This window comes from Rhyacophila brunnea, unplaced genomic scaffold (genome assembly GCF_057557595.1).
Source record: "Rhyacophila brunnea isolate RB1 unplaced genomic scaffold, BYU_Rbru_1.0 scaffold_11, whole genome shotgun sequence".
NCBI classification, from domain to species: Eukaryota; Metazoa; Arthropoda; class Insecta; order Trichoptera; family Rhyacophilidae; genus Rhyacophila; species Rhyacophila brunnea.
Genome location: NW_028232763.1, coordinates 36667440 through 36682027, shown reverse-complemented (window position 1 = coordinate 36682027; position 14588 = coordinate 36667440). Strand labels below are relative to the sequence as shown.

The 14588-nt window shown below is 35.4% G+C and overlaps 1 long non-coding RNA gene across 1 annotated transcript; it reads right to left on the bottom strand.

Moving 5' to 3' along the window:
- Positions 1–505: 505 nt before the first annotated feature.
- Positions 506–11683, bottom strand: LOC147078699 (uncharacterized). The gene is made up of 4 exons (XR_015072204.1): positions 11425–11683; positions 11220–11336; positions 6164–6315; positions 506–5309 (listed from the first exon to the last, which is right to left on the bottom strand). It is a non-coding gene; the product is annotated as an uncharacterized LOC147078699 (long non-coding RNA).
- Between the last annotated feature and the right edge of the window lie 2905 nt (positions 11684–14588).

Here is a 14588-nt window from a genome sequence, read left to right as displayed (position 1 = left end):
CCAGAGGCTCAACGTCAACCGTGGACCGCGGGACCATTTGTGCCAATTGTGCATGACTTTGACACTTATAACACTGGTGTTAATCCTAGTGTAGGCTTGAATGACAATTCAACTGAAATGGAGTTTTTAACACACTTTTTAAATGAAAACATAATGGGTAAAATAGTGAACTATACCAACGGCTATCAAGACCATAACACACAAGTCCACACACCTAACGCGCGAATTCATAACTGGTATGATACTTCCATAAGCAAATTGTACGTATTTTACGCTGTTACCCTATTGATGACTAGAAACCGCCGTCTTACAATAGAGGAACACTGGAGCACCGACCCTTTGTTAAATTCAAAAAAAATTTGCCAAACGATGGTCAGAGATCGTTATGAGCTAATTTTGCAAATGCTTCACTACTCTGACAGTGAACTCCCTGCCGGTGACTTTACAAAATTAGAACACTTCTCGACCACTGCAGAAATTTGCTCAAAGACTCGATGTTGCCCAACGAAAACCTCTGTATAGATGAAAGCATTATAGTATTTAAAGGACGACTTATATTTAAGCAGTTTATACATTCAAAAAGGCATAGATTTGGATGTATTATGTATATATATTTGTGATGTTGAAACTGGATATATTTTAGATTTTATAATTTATTGTGGCGATGGAACGGAAATTACCGATAGTGAAAAGTGTCTGGGGCTGTTGTAACCACATTTATGAGGGACGATATTGGTAAAGGCCATAAACTATTTTGCAACAATTGGTACAGCAGCCCAGAATTATTTGAACATTTGTTCAAACAAAATACAAATGCGTGTGGGACAGTTCGCAGCAATCGGAGGCACATGCCGAAAATTCATAAATTAAAAAAGGGTGAAATAAAATCTTTCAACTGACAACCTTTGCTCGTGTTGAAATGGCATGACAAAAGGGAGGTACACATGATAAGTACCATGCACGACGACTCAATGGTGCCCACAACATAAAACCAATAGAGCCACAGGACTACCCATTATAAAACCGAAGTGAGTTGTTGATTACAATAAAAACATGGGCTCTGTCGATAGAGCTCACGTGATGTTGAGTAGTCTATCGTGCATGCGAAAAACAATTAAGTGGTACAAAAAAGTTGGTTTCCACATCATTGATTTGTTTTTATTAAATGTTAGTATTATTTACACAGTCATAACCGGTAAAAAAAAACTTCTTTGGCCGATTTTCAAATTAAAGTAATTCGTCAACTAATAGAAAAATATGGTAGTGCCTCAAAACCTTCAACATCATTAAATGTACCTTCAATTTCAATACCTAAAGCTTTCACTTCTCAGCAATAGGTCAGCTCAATTTGTTCCTGAGAATCCGAGAAATAGTTCAGGAGTAAACAATGGTCAAGCTCAATAAGTAATAATCCAAAAAGGATGTTGAAAACAGAATTTTTAAAACATTTGCCTCGTAAAGTTCCCCCAACTAGAGTTGGGTTTCGGGAATTCTCGAGAAATTTTCGATATTTTCAATCCCGAATCTCGAGAATTGAAATTTTTAACGTTTCGGGAAATCCCGGATCTCGATAATCTTTTCTCCGGATTCGGGATTTCTTTATTATCAAATATAATGTTAATTGAAAAACGATTTTTTTAAATTGAAATAAATTAACAAAATTTGAGTTCGAGTGTGTCATGTGACTCACACAGTTAGCGAGGTGCGATCGTGTGATTTTAGTTCTATAAATAGATATATGTATACGATTACGTCTTTTCTTACTCAGCAGCGACGACACATTTTGTGTACCTAACATAATTAGCTAATTTTATTTCATTTCATTTTGTATTTTGTGGTAAGCGGCTGTATGTTATACTGAACTCGACAAAAAAGTGTTTGTGTGTTAAAAGTATTTGAGTTAAACTTAATTCTATTTATTAAAAATCATGAGTTCGGAAAATGAATACGAGCAAGTGTGGAAGCTTTTCAACCGATCTGATGACGAAGCAAAATGTTTGATATGCAATAAAATCATTAAATGCAAGTCATCATCAACATCTGGACTTCATCGTCACCTGGAGAAGATCCATAACATGAAGCGGAAGGAGCATGAGCCTGCAAAGAATTGGTCATCAGCCAAGCGACCGCGAACTTTTCACAGCTTTTTCGATAGTTCTACAGTTCCACTTACCTCTTTTGTATCGCTTGAACAAATTATACAAAATTGGCTGCACAATTTATCCAATATGCTACGGTGTGACATACTTAATAGTGACAAATTTTAACTATTGGTCATTTTAATAACCTACTCATCAGCGCTCTTCGAAATCAAGCTACTTTGGCAATCGATTTTTGTTTCTTATGAGGACACATATTTTTCTAGATTATCGAATGTTGAATAAAAAAAATTGTCTTATTCGTCCACCAAGCATAAAGAAAAAATGAGAAAAATCTTTCCTAATGGAATTCATAATTTGTCCCTGAAAGGGTTAAGGATACTATATTTGTTGTGTATTGTGGCGGTTAACGTTTCCCTGCGTTTTTTATCGTTAAAATACTAAAATGTCACGAAAATTTTATAATTTAGAGACTCAAAAAGATTGGGAAGAAATAGAGTTACTGTTGGGAGAAGAAGAAAGTGATGAAAACAACTCTATTGGCGGTAAGTAGGCATACAATATAATTTGTTCTTACTACTTCTTGCAGGTTACTTGATGCTTTATTGTTGACGTCAATCTATTTTTAGAGCCGGATACAAAAAAGGGAGACGGTGACCAACTGCATACTTTAAATGACCAAAGGCCAAGCTTCAATAACACTTTACACAAAAACGTAAACATATCGGCAGCGATGAAGAGTCCGAAAAATAGAATACAAAAAGCGGAGGTAAGATTTCATCCTAATTATACTATTCTATACTGTAGAATTTATTATTTAACCCATTCCGCCACGAATAAATTTTTGTTTGTAAAAAACAGAATTGAATTTATTCATACATTTGTCTAATAGTCTAATAGTCATATCTTGTTGAAGAAATGAAGTTCGACGACATGATGGATTTGCAATGGTTGTCAAATCAGATAATAAAAAATCGATTGAAAGATGAACATGGTGAGACCATAAAATGGTTGAAGATTATGTGTATGAGATTCGATCGAAAACTACCGGATATTATCCAGTTTAGATATGGCCACCAGAATGAATATAAAAATTTACAAGTATGTGGACATGACAACTTTGAAATACCACCAGCCATAAAAAAGGCATATAATAAAATATTGACCATAAGTGTGCAAAAAAAATGACCTCTGGAAACTTCACTGCAAACAATATTCCAGAGGAATACCACAGCCGGTATGCACAACTACCAGTGTCCAGAAATGTTCCTCAGAATAAAACGAATCAGAAGAAGAATAATTGTTAATGTGAATGAGGTCTATGTATAAGATGTATAATATGTAAATACATAATTTAAACTCATTGCTCAATTTTATACCGTCGGTGAGCTATTGAAATTTCAACGATTCAGTGTGGCGTTGTCATTAGTGTGCACATATTATTATTCATCAGTACTAATATCGTAAGTATTATCTTCTTATTTCCTGTAAGTATACCTTACAAGTGTGCTATTTTTCTCTGATCTCTACAGCTTACCTCTTTCCAAAAATCACCCTTCGCCACTGGTGCGCACTGGTACACACCCTCCTGCTCACTCTTGGGCTGCAGAGTGCACACGAGTGCGCACATAAAGTTTTTTTACTTTTTTTATTATGCGTTATAGGTGAGAGTTAGACGATTCGTATTTTTATCGCATTGTGATGTCATACAATAGAAACCCGACATCGAAAAAAGAAGTTTGAAAATAGTTTTAAAAACCTTTCGAGGCACAACTATATGACAAGTCCTTAAACATACATTATGTAACATTTAACCAATTTCTGACAAACATCCTTGTACATTAGAACTATAAGTCATAAAAAATATTAAATTGTTCAAACATCCACCGTTATTGGTGAGTCGGCAACAATTCACAACCATGGTTTATTCATTTCTATGAGTCAGTAGTTTGCCGCTCTAACTTCTTTATACCTCTATCCTTCTGCTGAGTGAGAGACTGGTAACAATGGTGTATGCAACGAATGCAAACAGAATCCATTCAACCGCCATTAATATTCCCACAAATTAATATTTCTTTAAAGAGCACTTCATTGCAGATGGACAACTGGGATGTATCAGAGAAGTAAATCCAAATCTAATGGCTACATATTTATAACCCATTTCATCAATCAAGTATCTTGCGATGAATTTATTCTTTCACTGCTCAATAACCATACACAGCATTTGTCAATAACCGATTTAAATTATTACAAGAGAATGCAATTACTGTATTGTCATACATAACATAAACTTGAACACTCAGTAATGATTCATCAATAACAATCCATACGGATGGATGAAAATAGGGATTGCAATACCGGTATTTCAAAACCGATTTTTCAGTATTTATCAATACCGAAATACCGATTTTAAAAAACCAAAATACTGAATTTTTCGGTATTAAGAAACCACACTCGTTTACGTTTTTGACGATGAATTTAGTGTTATTTCTTCATTAGTTTTACTGTATTTCCTTTTCAAGTGTATAAGACATATGTTATGTGCTGTTAAATGAAAAATATTGACTGAATCCAACATAGGTGAAATAACAATAAAACACAATTCATTAAATATACCCATTTATAAAATTGTGTCGATAAATTAACATACCTACTTTATTAACTAGGGCTTTAGTTGAAATTATCAATATATTCAAATTATTTGTCAAAATCACCAATAATTCTACAATATTGTGATTACTACATATTTTTAAATGTCACCATAATAAATGTAGTTCGGTAGGTTTTTTCTATAAAATGATGTTTTTAAAGAGATTGTAATCGCTATATTTACCGATAAGTACTTATGTTTTAACGAATACCGGTATTCAATAAGAAATACGGAAAAACCGGTATTGATATTTTCATTCAGTACTGCAATCCCTAGATGGAAAACACATCCGATACAATAATATACAATGTTCCAAGCATTATTAAATAGGCATCACATGTTGCTAAAAATGTATCATCCGGATTCCATGTGAATTCCACTTGCATAATGTGGTAATTCAAATTCGAATAACCCACCTTTTCGATCCGGAAGTTATGATACAACAAAATTCAATTTTCAATACAGCACCAATCAGCTTGAGATAACTCCAAAATCAGCTCCAGCCGGACCATGAACGGCATTAGAAGTCTTCGATCGCTCTTTACTCGCTCAGGTAACAGCTGAAAAGATTTTTTTTTAAATTAAATTTAACCTGATCTCTCGTAATGTAAATGATTAGTGCCAACACTAGCTATGTTGGACTCTACAGAAAAATTTTAAAATTTTCAATGGCAAAGACTGTGTTAAATGAAAGTAAACATGAGTACTTAGGCAAATAAATGAAAATAATAAAATAAAATAAGATAAAAGTAATATAGATCCACCAGTAAAAGTTGTCCTCTGAGTGAGGGCTCCACATGCTAACATTTGACATATCATTCAATACTTTTTATACCGCGATGAACTTAGTTCTTAATTCGAACACTGGAAGATTTATGATGGTATATCTATAATCTATAGAAGAGTTGGCAAACCTTTTTACATATGCGTGCTAAAATTTCCCAAAAATATTTTTCGACATTTTTCAATGCGATCTGCGCGTCGATTGGTAAAACTAATATTAAAAACCGAAGGAAAAGCGCATGGCTATGTCGTCATTATTTTTTTATATGTAGGTAGTATAGATATTTATTTTTATAAAACTTTTTTGAAAATTTTTATTGGTTTTCGTTCGCAAATTCATCTCGCATGCCACTAGTGGCACGCGTGCCATAGGTTTGCCACCCCTGTTCTATAGTAATAATAGAATGGGAGATTGAGTACCTATTTCTTTGTCATGGTGAAAGACAAGTATTGTTCAATTTATAGCGGTTCAATGTCCTGAATCAAATACAGTCGAACTTGGTTATTAAGAGGAAGATGGGACTGACTGAATTTGCTCGTTATAAGCGTTACTCGTTATATCAGAGAATAGGTATTTTTAAATGAGCAGTCACATTACACAACAAGTACACAGCCCAGTGGCGAAACTTACTGTTTAATGTCAGCATTCTTGGCCTGGCAATATTGCACGAGTACGCCCTATCCTATGAATCAATCTTCCATTTTACTCCAACTTATGGTCAGTTCCCCGGGCCGACAACAATTTTCTCTGTTCACTCTCACGTGCAGTTTTGGACGAAGCATCTGGAAAAAAAATGACACTCACTTTTTTTGTCGGGTCTGCCGAATGGCATAATCTCTTCTAACGCCATTACAATAAAGGTGATATTGCTATAAATTCCCAAAACTTTTTGTCGGGTCTGCCGAATGGTTCAGTTCGAACAGGTTCGCTCAAACGAACATTGATACTAGAAACACTGTTCTAACCCCATTACAATAAAGGTGATATTGCTATAAATTCCCGATGCGTGACATCGCATAATGGATATTGCGTGACGTCTACCTATGCACGTGCGAATGTCACTATGGGCGAATTTACTTGCTAGATACTGTACTGAGTGCGTCGTCCATTAATAATGTCATTGTCTACAGTGTTTCTTAACTCATTTAGTGCTTGACAACACGACTGGCGCGTTTGCATTACCTTGGCCCTTAGATATAATTAACATATTTTAGGCGCGTTTGCATTAGTTGGCCCTTAGATATAATTAACATGATATCTGAAATCAGCAGAGAATGATTTAAATAAAATTAAAAGATTGTTGCTACATAGCAGCAGATAGTTGGAATTCTTTAGATGCGTCAACTTTGAAAAAATCATGGAACAAAATTTTGAAAAGACCATCAGTAAGTTCCAGTGCGGTAGAACCTGCCTTAAGCGTTAAGCAAAAATCTAAAATCGATTTTTTTAATAAAAAATAATTTATTATACATTTATGTGTATGTAAGTATATGTAAATCTAGACAAATAAAAATTATTCATACTGAATGTAAGTAGGTACTTGTCTTTCCCTGTCAATTATGTTTTTTTTTTTGATTATCCGGATTTTTCCTTATCCGGACTATCTTCATCCTAGACATGCGTCGTTCTCGAACGAACGTATCTTTTAAAACTAATCTATAGCCATCGAACGAATCGGTCCCGTGTCACCTGGCGCTTATGCAGTTCGTCGTTCGTCTACTTACTACGAAAAAACGAGGGTGAAAGGACACGCTCCCAGGCGAACTGAATATGTCGTTCAGCTGAACTAAATTGGCGAGAGTGCGCGCGCAGTATTGGAAGAAACGTGGGTGCGAAGGACACGCTGCCAGACGAACTGAATATGTCGTTCCGTTGAACTAGAGTGCGCGCGCAGTATAGGAAGAAACGTGGGTGCGAAGGACACGCTGCCAGGCGAACTGAATATATCGTTCCGTTGAACTAGAGTGCGCGCGCAGTATAGGAAGACACATGGGTGCGAAGGACACGCTGCCAGGCGAACTGAATATATCGTTCCGTTCAACTAGAGTGCGCGCGCAGTATAGGAAGACACGTGGGTGCGAAGGACACGCTGCCAGGCGAACTGAATATATCGTTCCGTTGAACTAGAGTGCGCGCGCAGTATAGGAAGACACGTGGGTGCGAAGGACACGCTGCCAGGCGAACTGAATATATCGTTCCGTTCAACTAGAGTGCGCGCGCAGTATAGGAAGACACGTGGGTGCGAAGGACACGCTGCCAGGCGAACTGAATATATCGTTCCGTTGAACTAGAGTGCGCGCGCAGTATAGGAAGACACGTGGGTGCGAAGGACACGCTGCCAGGCGAACTGAATATATCGTTCCGTTGAACTAGAGTGCGCGCGCAGTATAGGAAGACACGTGGGTGCGAAGGACACGCTGCCAGGCGAACTGAATATATCGTTCCGTTGAACTAGAGTGCGCGCGCAGTATAGGAAGACACGTGGGTGCGAAGGACACGCTGCCAGGCGAACTGCATATATCATTCCGTTGAACTAGAGTGCGCGCGTAGTATAGGAAGAAACGTGGGTGGGAAGAGCACTGCCATAGTTTAGTTCTACTATTTTTTTCATATGTAGTTTCATGAAAACGAGTCCAGCGAACTAGTTACCTACCTAGTTCGCGAACTACCGTATTTTTCAACATATAGTTTCATGGTTACGAGATGAGACAAGCGATTGAATCTTATTTCTTTGCCAACTGGATTGTGCACCTTTTTTATAGGTACGTTCAGGTTGAAGGTTTCATAAAATCTTTCCGTGAATACATTGCCAACGGTTATTCGAATAAAAAATAAGTAGGTTTGTATGATCTAATTTACTAGTATGACAGTTTGGATCTGTCATTTTTTGATAGATTTTTATTAGAAATTGGGTGTAATTGAATAAAATTAGAATGTAGTATGTACCTACTCGTAGATTATCTATAACTTGGACAATTATTTTTTATTAAGTTTTATAAAAATTAAAACTAATTCAATTTAATTAAGTATGTACAATATTAAATATATATAACAACATGCACATTAATTATTTTATAACTAGCTACTACCAATAACGAATGTAACGATAATACAACGGTGTCGGTAACCCTTTTACAATAATGTAGTAGAAAAGTATGATTTGACCATTAATATGGCATTTCTAAATTGTGTGTCTTGTTTTTTGGCAAAAGGTCCAATCTTGCAAACTAAAGTTCACAAATTGAGTTGGATCTTCGATTTTAAACTCTGACATTAAACGGAAGGCACCTAGTTCTTCTCGTCGCTGAATCCATTCCCGCACCCATCTAGACCATTTTTTCCTCCTTTTTGTTGCCAAAAGACTTAAAATAATAACACTTGCTGCTTTCTTTTTTAACATTCCCATATTGACAACTGACATAACGTTTTTGAGAAGTATACAAAATAAGTGTCTGAATAAATTACAATATCATATGTAAACACCGCATATATTTATTCCAATGTTGCCATTGAATAAAGTGTCAAGACTTTATTTCAACGAGAAGTATACCAGAATTTTATGTCAGATCCATGCAGGTGTAAACAGTAAGTGAAATTTTATGTCAGACACATAAAATAAGTATAACGGTATAAGTGTCAGATGTAAACGTACCATAAGTTAATTTGCAATCTACAGAAATAATATCTAAGTAGGTATTTAAGATCTACGCAAAATTATGAACTTTTAATCTGTAACATGAAGGTAGGTAATCAAAATAAATGATATTTATCTGAGGCTTGTAATATATTTTCTATTGTTAATTTAATTCTACAGTAGTCTATTGTTATATAATTATTCAATTAATTAATAATTAGCAGTTAACCAATGCGTAAGCCATAAGGCATTGGTCTTTGGGTAGGTATGGATCTAATTTTAAAGTATGATAATTTGAATCTGCCATTTTCTAAATAGATTTTATTGGAAATTGGGTACCTACCTATATAAATGCAGCAAATATACTTACTTACACGTTTGTTAATAATGCTAACTAATACCTAATAGTGGCGAGGGGTGGAGGGTATGCTATTAAGATTCGACATAAATAGTGTACACTAAACTTTGTCAGTTACACTTTATTTGTTTTCATTGAACTGAGAATACTACATGCAGATTGTGCTGGTTAATTTTTTAAATTTAATTAAACCCTGCCAAATCAAACCATAATAGTTTAATATGCTATTAGCGATCCGACAACAATAGTGCACACTTTTTTAGTCATATTCATTAGTTTTCGTCGAATTAAGAATACCTACGTCATAATATTATATTACACATGGTGTGAGATTTTTTATAAGACATAATAATATATAGGTGGGAATTAATCGCACATTGCAATAATCTACATTCACAAGAAAAAATAACTTATATTAAATATAATAATAGATATTTAAATCTATGCAAAATTATAAACTTTTATTCTGTATTATACGACTGTATGTAATCAAGTTAAATAGGTACCTTGTACAGGTTTGTGATATAACGAATTGTCTATTGCTAATTTAATTCTACGGTGGTGGACATATTAATAAGTATATTCATACTATTGCATTGAAACTTATTTATCTGGAAAAAATAGAGACTGACAATTTTATTAATTTGTATTAATTACATAATAATATACTTGTGTTTTTTTATTTATCTAGTTTCAAAAATTATTTAGTTTTTAAAATCATTGCTAGATGTCGTGTGTCATTCACTATTCTGAATTCGCACATGCAATGTCAACGCATGGCAATAAGTTATTCAAACAGCTCAAGATATGGGCGTTCGGGATGAGCGAGTGTACTTGTTCACCCGACGCAGGGGGTACCGTGGTTTTAATGCGGTTCCTTAGCCCTAGGGCGAGGCTCTTCCATTGCACTTTGGCTGGGCTGACCCCTTCGAGTTCCGGTGATTATCGGAATTCGGGCGCGTAATTTTTGATAGATGGGGGGGGGGTGGCGACGAGATTCCGTAATTCGTACGCGCTAGTACTATACATTTTATTACAGCAACAAAAGACACAATTGACCTAATCTGTCCGAACAAATCACTATCCGTAATTGAACTATTGGGTGGGTGTCCTCATTAAGTGACTCATTTCCCATATCTACTTCATCCCGAATTAGTCCGGATAATCGAGGTTATACTGTAATATGTTATGGGGAGCACGTGTTGTTAGACTGCGGCAAGTTTCACCTTATAATTTTCGCACTCTAGCTAACGCAATCGAATGCAATTAAAATAATATTTTGATGTAACCGGTAAAAATTAAAAGTCCATGCGCGGATCGTGCGTTTCACTTACTCCTACCTCATCTATTCAAAATGACAAATTAATAACGAAACGCGTTTTCATAATATTCCAATTTCGCAGAATCAATTAGTGGTAAGGTATCTAAAAATAATACAATACTTTCATTTATCGACAATAATTGGTAGCAATCCTCGCAAGGATTTTGGAAAACATCGTAGCATCCAAAGGGGTTAAGATACTGAAGTAGTTTACATTAGCAAAATATGGTAACTTTATAATATTCCAAATCGTTCTTGTGATTAAGTATGGTCTTGCGAGATCAAAAACAAAACAAAACCAAATCGATATGGAACAAGTATCTACAATAAAATTACCCAATATATTTATATATATAATGTATATTCTTCTTACCTCCTCATTTTAATTAAAGCCCGAACGAAAGTACACCTAGTCGGGTCGTATTCGTAGATAACGTCGTATTCGCAGTGGGTAAAACATCAGCTGTCCTCCGCACAGATTTGGAAACAGCTAAAACGGACAAAACATCTATTATTCTGTTGAAAGAGTAGCAACTGACAAGGATAAAGGCCGGAGACAAGCTTAAACAAGTACTTACAGTAGTCCAAAATGCGTCCAAAAAATTAACGATGCTTTCTCTTACTTTTAGAGAATATTGAAAAAATAGTTGACATGGCAAAAACACGCGGTTTTTGCGTACATATAACTTTTAATCCAAAATACCCGTTGATCATGTTGATAGTTGATACAAACAAGTTGATATTATGTCAACTTTGGCAGTATAAAATATTACTGCTACATATTGTTCACCATTTTGAAATAATGTTGTTGATATTATTCTCTTAATAATATCAGCCGGCCGGATATTATCTATGGCCCGGAACACGAAAGTTTGTTTTGTTTCGCTTTCGCTTGTTTATACCATAGATAGATAAGTTTTTATTGGTTTTTGTCCAATCTCTTTGGTTTTTACTCATATATAATAATATGTTTTCAAAATAGAAAGACTTGTTTTCGGGTGGATTTGGAAAGTAGTTTTCACATAATATATTAAATGATTTCTCAAATAAATAAATGAAATCACATAAAATCAAAGAGATTGAGGGGGAGGAGTCCAATCTCTTTGCATAAAATAGTTTTTTTCACAAAAAAAAAAATCATGCATAACTCATTGTAAATATAAGTAAAGTTAAGTAACTAAATTTTGACAACTGCACACATTGGTAAAATTGTTTTCACCGATAAATAATATAATATCGCACAAAGAAAAGGTAGAAAATCACAAATGTCAAAGTAATAATTGTAGCGGCATAACAATTATTATTAGAAGGCAATATAATAATATGACTAGGGTCAAAGAAAATATGTGTAAACTAGGGTTCATTTGGTTACAATATTATTTATTGAAATCTTGATATTTTAACCCTCGACCACCAAAATTCGTCCGTTAATCAGTACCGTGAGCTTGAACTATGTAGGTACCTACCATTAAAACGGTAGGTACGCATCATTCAAACCGAAAACACGACCTAGGGATCACTTGTCGATTTTGTCGTTGATTGTTTAATTATAAGTATATTAAAAAAAAAAAATAGGATGAGGATATTCGTGCTGCTATCGTTCATATAATATTTGATGTAAATCTACAACCAAATAACACCAGCTAGGTACCTACCTATATATTTTCGGTTCATCGATATAAGTTTTGGTAAAAGTGCCACAGATGCCGTCATGAGATTTTATAACTTTCTTTTTAGACCAAACCAAACCTAACCTAACCTAACCCACCCCAACCTAATATTACCTAATATAATCTTAGTTTGTGATAATGATGCATCATGACGGCATCTGCGGCACAATTATCGTATTGGTAATGATTTGTTGATACGTTTTAATTAATGTCACTTTTTAAATATAAGTAGTATTATATGAATCTGAAAATAAGTACCTAATTGCCTAGTATGCCAAAATATTGCTTAAAATCATTAAACCTATTTTTCTTTGTATTCATTTACGATTAATTATTAGTTACAATAGTATTGATACGTGAAGACCAGTGGCGGCCGGTGGTCTTCAGAATAGCATTTTCTGGTAGTGCGCAATGGTTTACCTTCTATAAAGAGAAGATCTTCTTCTTTCACCCTGTCACGACCCAGCATTGGGGCATAGGGCAATCACAAGTTCGCGCCACTTCCCTTGGTCCATTGCCAACTCTTGCGCCCCCCGCCATGTCAGACTTGCAGCACGTAGGTTGCTTTTGTGGCACCGCTGCAGGGTGAGGGAGGACCGGCCATGGCGACGGAACCCTTGAGGCTGTGACGACGTGTACGACGTGTCACACTCTTTGGCGGCATCCGGAGCACGTGTCCTAGCCACGTAAGGTCGTAAAGCGTCTTTTCATGATTACCTCAATCACCGAAGGCTGCCGTGTTCTCTTACCGACTTCTCAGAAGGTAAATTAGATATGTCTTTGTTTATTTATACTATTTCTCAAAAAAGTTTTTGAGCAGCTAGAATGATTTAATATCAATAAAGAAATATAAATGTCACAGTTTATGGCTTTACGCTCTGAGCGAGCAATGCGTTAGCGCGTTAGCCAAATAAATAACCGCTGATGTGTTTTTTTTTATTATTTTGAATGCATTTGAGTGGTTTAGAAATAAACGCGGCAGTTTGTGTTTTCGTAAAATGTTGGCGATTCAATAAATATGTTAACTGTAAAATTATTTAAAATTAACTCCCCAACATTGTTATAAAACAGGAACTGACGTTTTTGTTTATAGAGTCCTCCGTTCGTGCGCCGATCTAAAAGTGTGTAAAAAATTCTACACAAAACGCCATTACAGGAACATTCGATTACCGTTTAAGTAGTATACAATGACCACATTGTAATCCTGTGCAAACTGAAAATCTATTTGGATCGCAATCGCTTTGCGCTCATGAACGGAGTATTGTTCATAATACTGCTACATGTTCTACCTACTTCGCGAAGTGAGTGATACACGTATGAATAACAATGAAAAGTTGAGCGATGTCTTCAAAAATGCAGGCAGTGCGTAGCACTTGCATGGTATTAGAGGAGCCGCCGTTGGCGAAGACTACTTTTTCTTTAGTGAAAATCGATCATTTGACAGTTGTAGTTGATTTGTGAATATCATCCATTTCCGATGTGACGAACATCTTTTTAAATGTTGTCAGCGCTTTGTGAAAACAGTATATTCAATTATGCGAATATAATATATTCTTAGATTGGAAACGAAATCAGTGGAGAGGTAAAAATTCGTCGCGGTGTAAGACAGGGGTGTATATTGTCACCTTTGCTATTTAACATGTACTCGGAAGCTATTTTCAAGGAAGCCTTACAAGGTGAATCGGTGGGTATTATGGTTAATGGCAAACATATTAACAATATACGATATGCCGATGATACTGTGCTGATTGCTGATAGTTTAAAGAGTTTACAGTAACTGGTAGAAAAGGTTAATGAGGTCAGTAATTCTTATGGTTTAAAAATGAACCTCAAGAAAACAAAACTATTACTAGTATCAAAAACAGCGACACCAGACACCAACACAAATTTTGTCATTAACAGCCAACTATCGTGTGACCCATTATACATATTTAGGTACATGGGTCAATGAGAAATGGAACCAGTCTCAGGAAATAAAAACTAGAATTGAGATCGCAAGGAGCGCCTTTCTCAAAATGAGACGCCTCCTTAGCAATCGAGATCTTAACATAGGTCTGAGACTGCGTATGGTA